Source organism: Myiozetetes cayanensis, unplaced genomic scaffold (genome assembly GCF_022539395.1).
Source record: "Myiozetetes cayanensis isolate MyiCay16 unplaced genomic scaffold, myiCay2020 scf6-25, whole genome shotgun sequence".
Lineage (NCBI taxonomy): Eukaryota > Metazoa > Chordata > Aves > Passeriformes > Tyrannidae > Myiozetetes > Myiozetetes cayanensis.
The window spans coordinates 18,768,260-18,775,233 of NW_026087853.1; positions in this window are offsets into that span (position 1 = coordinate 18,768,260).

The following is a 6,974-nucleotide window of genomic DNA, read 5'->3' on the forward strand; positions in this document are numbered from 1 at the left end:
GCAATCACTATAGGTCCTGAGGACCTCGCTGCCACCGTCCAAGCTCGCTTGGCCCCGGCAGATGAACCTTAGGATTAAAAGGGTGGGCTCAGTTCCGCGCACACTGTGTCTCACCTAAAAAATCCAATGCGCAGGCTGGAAGGTGTAAAGACCTTCCCCGGATCTTCGCTCGCGAAGACTGGCCATTATTATTAGTACACAGAAAAGTCACAACAAATTGTAAAGAGGTTTTTCGCTGTGATTTTGTACACCTGTGCTCTCATTGATACAGACTAAAACTGCCTGTAGGCTGTCTAGAGCCATATGGTTGTTAGAAAGCCATCTACATTCATAAGCTTTATGACAAATTAATTGGTGATTCTTCTAATTAATTCTTTTAGTGGAATCATCATTTAGAGTGCATTTTTAGCTTGGGGCTTCAAGGTGTCTCAAACTGATCAGTGTTTGCTTTTTTCTGAACAAAGCAGATATTTTATTTTTTTTTTTACCACTGTTGACACTTCTATGTACAACTGCAAGGAAATCAATAATATACCAACTAATTCCTCCCTCCCCTTTTCCATGTCTGTTACCAGTAAGTCTTAAGTAGCAGACTTCAGAAAAATTCCTGTAATGCTGCACAGCCAAACCAATCAAAGGAAAAAATATCCTTTTAGCTATAGATTCTTTTTTGTACTACTGGAACCCAGATTACTTGTACAACACTTTGTTTTCGTACGTTCTAATTATATTTTTCACCCACATACATATACTAGAAACTGCATCGCCTTTATTTTTAAGGAGTAGCTGAACTTTAAAGGTAATTAAGCTTAGTCTGTTCTCAAGGATGTTAGAAGCTTTCTGAACTTCTGCACAGTCTCTTGCAAGGTAGTTGTATGGTATGCTTTTCAGATAAGTTTTGTCTTCAAATACAAATATCTGTGAAGTTTTGGGGAAGCCAGTCAGACCATGCACATACCAATCTGTGCTCTTATTGCTACATCAAGTGTTCCTTTTTTAAATCAAAAAGCATGTTTAATTTCATTTTATTGTAGCAGCTTGCTGTAAGAATGTAGTTTGCTTAATTTTATTATTGTACTTGAATTTTTAATCATGGTTTTAACTATATAACTGAACAGACCATTTCATTAGGTTCAAAAGAGACCATTCCTTTCAGAGGGCAAGGGATTCTCATGTTCATAGTTCATAAATGAATTTTTTCCCCCTTTTAGAAATAGCTTTTTTTGTTGTTGTTGTTGTTTCAATTTAAATAGTTCAGTATTATGGAAACAATTAATGGTTTCAAGAGGGCTTATGTTAAAATTTGCACAGATAATGGAGCACCTTTTTATGATAGAAAAAAATGGGGAAAGATAACTTCATAATTATAACCATGATGGCTGGTGGAAACTTGTAGAGCAACTGGGCAAAATTGAGTCTTGTGCCTTTTCAGTTTGCAGAATACCTGTTTTGCCAGTATGACAATACTTTTTTTGATTCCCGAGAGAGTAAATTTCCTGCAGTGCTTCAATCAGAAAGGCAACTTTTTTGCTCTAGTTATGTTGGGTTTTTAGTGTGTGCAATTATTTAAAAACATCTAAGTGGAAAACAAATTGAAATATGTTTTCTTTTAAGAAGATAATAGAGAATTTAGTCACATAAGGAACTTTATATTGGACTATTTAAATAAAATGTGTTTTTATTCCCCCTCAGTTGCTGGATAGCGGCAAGATTTCTTTGAGGCTTTCATACTCCTTGTTTCCTGCATTGTACTCACAAGTTGCATTTGAACATCATTCAGTTTCCTAAACACTGTTTAAAGTGATAATTGTGGTCCGAATTTATTTCTAAGAATGATATGTGATTCTGAAGCACATTTTCTAGAAGAGCGCAAAAAACATGTTGTGTCATGTAACAGATTTTTTATAAATGTTTTCTTATCTCTCTACTGCACAATTAGGAGTGTTAAAGTAAACTTCATTGAGTCTGTGAAAATAATTCCACCACTTGACTGTTAGCAGTAATTATGTCACCACATAACACTACCAGAGTAAAGTTTCTTAGTTTCAGTGAAGGAGTTAGAGACCTTGTTAACTAAAGTTCGTATTGATTCAATCTTTTCAATTTGTAAAAGCTCCTTTAAAAACAATAAAGCCCCCCCAAAACTTCCCCCAAAGCAAAAGCTTTCTGATAGAATACAGTAAGATGTCTAGGAAGTGAACAGTGGTTTTAGGGTAACACACACTGGATTGATACTGGGCTGCCTTATACAGCATTGTGGAGTTTACTGTGTGCCACCCCACCCACACCCCCCTGACTGAGATTAGAGTTTTTCTAAAACTTTGAGATCAGTGACTATACAAGATGAAGAAACTTGCATATTGTTCTGTATTGGTGTCTGGCATTTAAAGTCTTGTTTTTCCCATTGCTGTGATTGGTTGGGAAATATGTAAAACCAGTACATTGGTTTCCATGTTGTCTACTTTTTTCAGGCAGTTCATGCAGTGTGTTTTTTAATTATTTTTTGATGGATTAGATGTGGAACAAAAGGGGCTTTTTTAAACAGGAAGAACTACCTTGGGTTAGCTGTATGTACAGTCATCCAATGAAACATGTTCCAGAGTGCATAGGGTACCAGTAGATTATGGAGAGGGGGACTATCCTTTTTTGCTGTTCTGAGCTACTATTGTCAACTGCTGTTGTACATATACTGTTATGTGTAAGGGGGTAAATATATTTATTATGTTTGTAAAATTCATTCTGTACAATTGCAGATCAAGGTTGCTCCTCTGTGATATACAGGATATTATGTTTCAAAGGCCATGCTTGGAATACGATTAGAGAACTTAGTATTTTGATGTACTAAGACCTATTTTAAGTTTAATATTTTGCCTTTGCAAAAACTTTAATTAAAGATGTTATTTAAAAATGTTTGCCACTTCATTTACTATCTTGCATATGCATTTGTTTCATATATAAGGTTTATTACTACTACATAATAACACTGAAGGTTCTGAATTTATTTTCATCTCACACAGTTAATTTCATTGTCACCTATTTCTTGAGTTTGCCTTGGAGACTTTCCATTTAACATCATCACAATGTTACAAAAAAATTTTGCAGTTTAATCTTGAGGCCAGACTTGTGTATTTGTTTCAGTATTTTCTCCCTATGGTAACTTGAGGCTTAGGTGTTGAGACAAGATTGATTGAACAATGTGGTGTTAGGACCAGTGGTATTCTGGGGTGCATCGGGAAGAGTGTGATCAGCAGGCCTGGGGATGTGACCCTCCTCTTCTGCATGGCGCTAGTGAGGCCCCATCTGGAGTATTGTGTTCAGTTCTGGTCTCCACAGGTCAAGAAAGACAAAGAGCTACTGGAGAGGATCCAGTGGAGGCCATGAAGATGATTCGGCGTCTGGAGCATCTCTCTTTTGAGAAGAGACTGAGCGAGCTCAACCTCTTCAGTCCAGAGAGGACAAAACTGACAAGGGGTCTCATTAATGCATACAAATATCTCAAAAGCTGGTGCCTGGAGGATGGTGCCAGACTCTTCTAGGTGGTGCCCAGTGACAGGAGCAAGGAGTAATGGACATTAACTAAAACACAAGAAGTTCCACCTCAACATGAGGAAGAACTTCTTTACACTGAGAGTGGCAGAGAACTGGAACAGGCTGCCCAGGGAGGTTATGGAATCTCCCTCTCTGGGGACATTCAAAACCCACCTGTGATGATCCTGTGTCACCTGTTCCAGGTGACCCTGCCTTGGCAGGGAGGTTGGACTGGATTATCTCCAGAAGTCCCTTCCAGCCCTGACAATTCTGTAATTCTGTGTGACATGTCAGTGCCAGTCCTGTAAGTGGAAATGAGAGACAATGTCAAGAAGTAAAATGCAGAGTTCTTGAATGATAGCTGGCTGATTAAAAAGGTTTCATCTTCATCAATTGATCTAATCTGACAGAATTGCTTTCTGGCATAAGCAGCTGACATATTTTTAGTTCTTGTCTAAAAGCAGTACCTTGAGACATGACCTGTGATTTATTTTTAAACCTAAGTTTTGAACTTGAAATTCAAATAGAAAATAAGCTATAAGCTATACTGCCTCTGTGGGGTTGTATTTTGTAATGTGGGATTTTGACATAATCTTTTAGCTGTAGTGGTGTCAAGGTATAGCAAACCAAGATTTGTAAGGAGTGATGTATTTTGGTTTGGGTTTTTTCCCTGGTGCTCAAGGGTTCTTCCTTCCCCCCCTCCCCCAACTTTAATACTCCTCTTTGCCCTCCAGCTCTCAACAGTTGGGCAGCTCTGAAAAAACACAGTACTGCCTTTTCCATAACATTTGTCTTACTTGAGGAAGAATTTGGAGTTGATTCTGGATAAATATCAGAAACTATGATGTTTTATCAAAAGAGATCATTACTGTCTGAGCTTGCCTACTATGTAAGAAAAACAGTTCAGAAGAATGGCCTGTTGTTTTCACCAAAATGTTTTCAAAAGGATCCTGATAAGAGGAGGCAAAACAGAATGATGACAAATTAGTAGCAAACTGAAGTTTAAAACACAAAAAACTCCCTGGATTTAATTCCTGTAAGGAAAGATGAGAATGTTGTAATTAAATGTTAATTGCACTCTCCCAGCTGTATTGGAGCAAAGTATTTCAAGGAATTTTTTTTTCAAAATCAAGTATAGTTAAAATTACATGAATTTTGTCTGACTTTTCTATAGCTTGTTTATTGCCATTGCAGAGGTATGAGAGGATAAGAATCTTGGGATATTAGCGTAGCTTTCACTATATCCCCATTTAGTTTCAACTACATATCATTCTTTAAAATTTGTCTTCAACTGTATCAGCTTTTGAGTTTGTTTTGTTTTTTCTAACCCAAACTTTTGTTTGTGAAATACTCTGTTAAAGACTTGCCCCTTGTTTTCGGAGCAGATTCCAGCATTCTTTTTTCAAACAGTTTTTACCACTAATGGAATTATGCTAAACTCTAATCCTTTTGGATATAATGACATCTGTAGTACAGTCAGATGAACTGCAGTTGAACCACATTTGACCTTCAGTGGTCAAATAACATATATCATATAACATTCAGAACACTGTTTTTTGTACTTTTTTTTTTTTTTTGAGTGAAGTCTTTCCCAGTTATTTTTGTGTGAAGTGCCTGTGCAATTGCATCTTTTGAGATAGTATAAATGTGGATGCCCTTACATGACCTGAAAGAAGGTTATCTGAAATAAAGAATATGGAGAGAAAATAAATTAAATAGTCCTTTACATTACAAATGATACCGAGTTGCCCATTTACTCCCATAGGTCAAAAACTGCTCTCTGAAGATGGATATTGGTGAACTGCTATTTTAAAATGCCTTTTTAATGATAACTATGTGTCTAACCTTGTTCTCATTTTTAGTTCAGTTTAAGAAATAAAAAGTTACTGAAACTGAAAACATGGTGTTTAATTTGGATAAGTATATTTCAGTAGCAAATCCAAAACAAAGACTATTGTTGAACTGTAACAATAATTTAAGAAAAATCTTGTAACAGCAAAAAATGTTACGTGTGGGCATGTGATTTTCCTCCGCTAGAGGAACCACATGAAGGAGAACTGCGCGGTGGAACATTCCTCTAAATGTCTGAACAGAGGACAACGTTTGAATCCCAAGGGAGTTGGGATGCTTCTTTACAAGTGCCGGAGCTGTCAGAATTTAGGTCCAAGGTAAAGAAAAACCCTTCCTTGCTGGTGATGGAGAAAACCGTTTTGACTAGCAAAATAAGGAAGGCAGACTTTTCTGCTAAGACTCTGGGCTGCCTAATTTTTCCAATTTCTCCTAGGAATCCTGCTGCAAGTCCCTGCAGATAGGGCTCCTCATGTGTCCTGCTGTACCTTTCCCCTCAGAGGAGCAACTAGCTGACCGGAGGTAGACTGTCTGGTTCCAACAGGTAATGTATTCTGGAAAACATAGCGTTCTGGGAAGTGCAGCATTTTTAAAAAGGATTTATTACGGAATTCGCCTTGTAGAAATACTGCTTGTAGGTTTTGTTTCAGAAAATTCAAGTTGTTGCAGGATGGAAGCTCTTTCCTCCTGACTCACCCTGTCCGAATTTTTAACAAAGAAAAGGCATTAGTGCTGGGAATAATATTTTTGACATGCTGATTTTTGTAGACTGAATTTGTCTGATTTTCATAAGTAGCTTCAGTCTTGAAACAGTAAAGCAACATCTAATGAAAATCCATGTATGCTTAGAGAGTTGACAAATGGTTTGATAAGAGTGATGATGGTACTGGTGTTAAAAATGAGTTAGCTGAAGGAGAAGTACATTCACGTCACAGACACTTTTGCATTTATCACTTAATTTGGTTTTGGGAAGGGGCAGAGAGAAAGTGGAGCAGTTCTTAATTTTAGCAGATCAAATTGCTGTTAACTTTTATTTAGAGTATCTTTTAGCTATTGTTTTCTGTCCTGAATGATTTTCATATCCTGAAATGACTTTCTCCTTGAGGTTGCTGTGTTGCCGTGTAGCCCATATCACTTTAGATAGTAGGTAGGAAATATAATTCTTCAAACAGAGTATAGGGTTTCTTCCATAGTAGCAAAAGGAGCTGTAAAGACAAACTGGAAAGAAGAAATGGAGAGTACAGAGAAAAAGGTAAAATAATGCAACCAGCCTTTAAAAAAAAAAATCAAGGAGAGACTGCAAAGTCTTTCTTGTCAAAAGAGAAGTGTATGTAAGAAATTAAAAAAAGGAACATGGTTTTTTTTTTTTTCCCCCTGGGCTTTCATGGGAAAGCACATGTGCCAGTTTATCAGCAACCCTCCTAATTGGTTTTTAATGAAAATATACTTCTTGCTGCTTTATACTGACATATCATTGCAGGGTTTAATTGGAAATCTGTAGCTGGCTAGAAGAGAATTGATCTGTTGTTTCCACAGCTCCCTCTAGGCAGCAGCAGTAATCCACATATGATTTGGGGAATTCTTACTACAGTCAAACT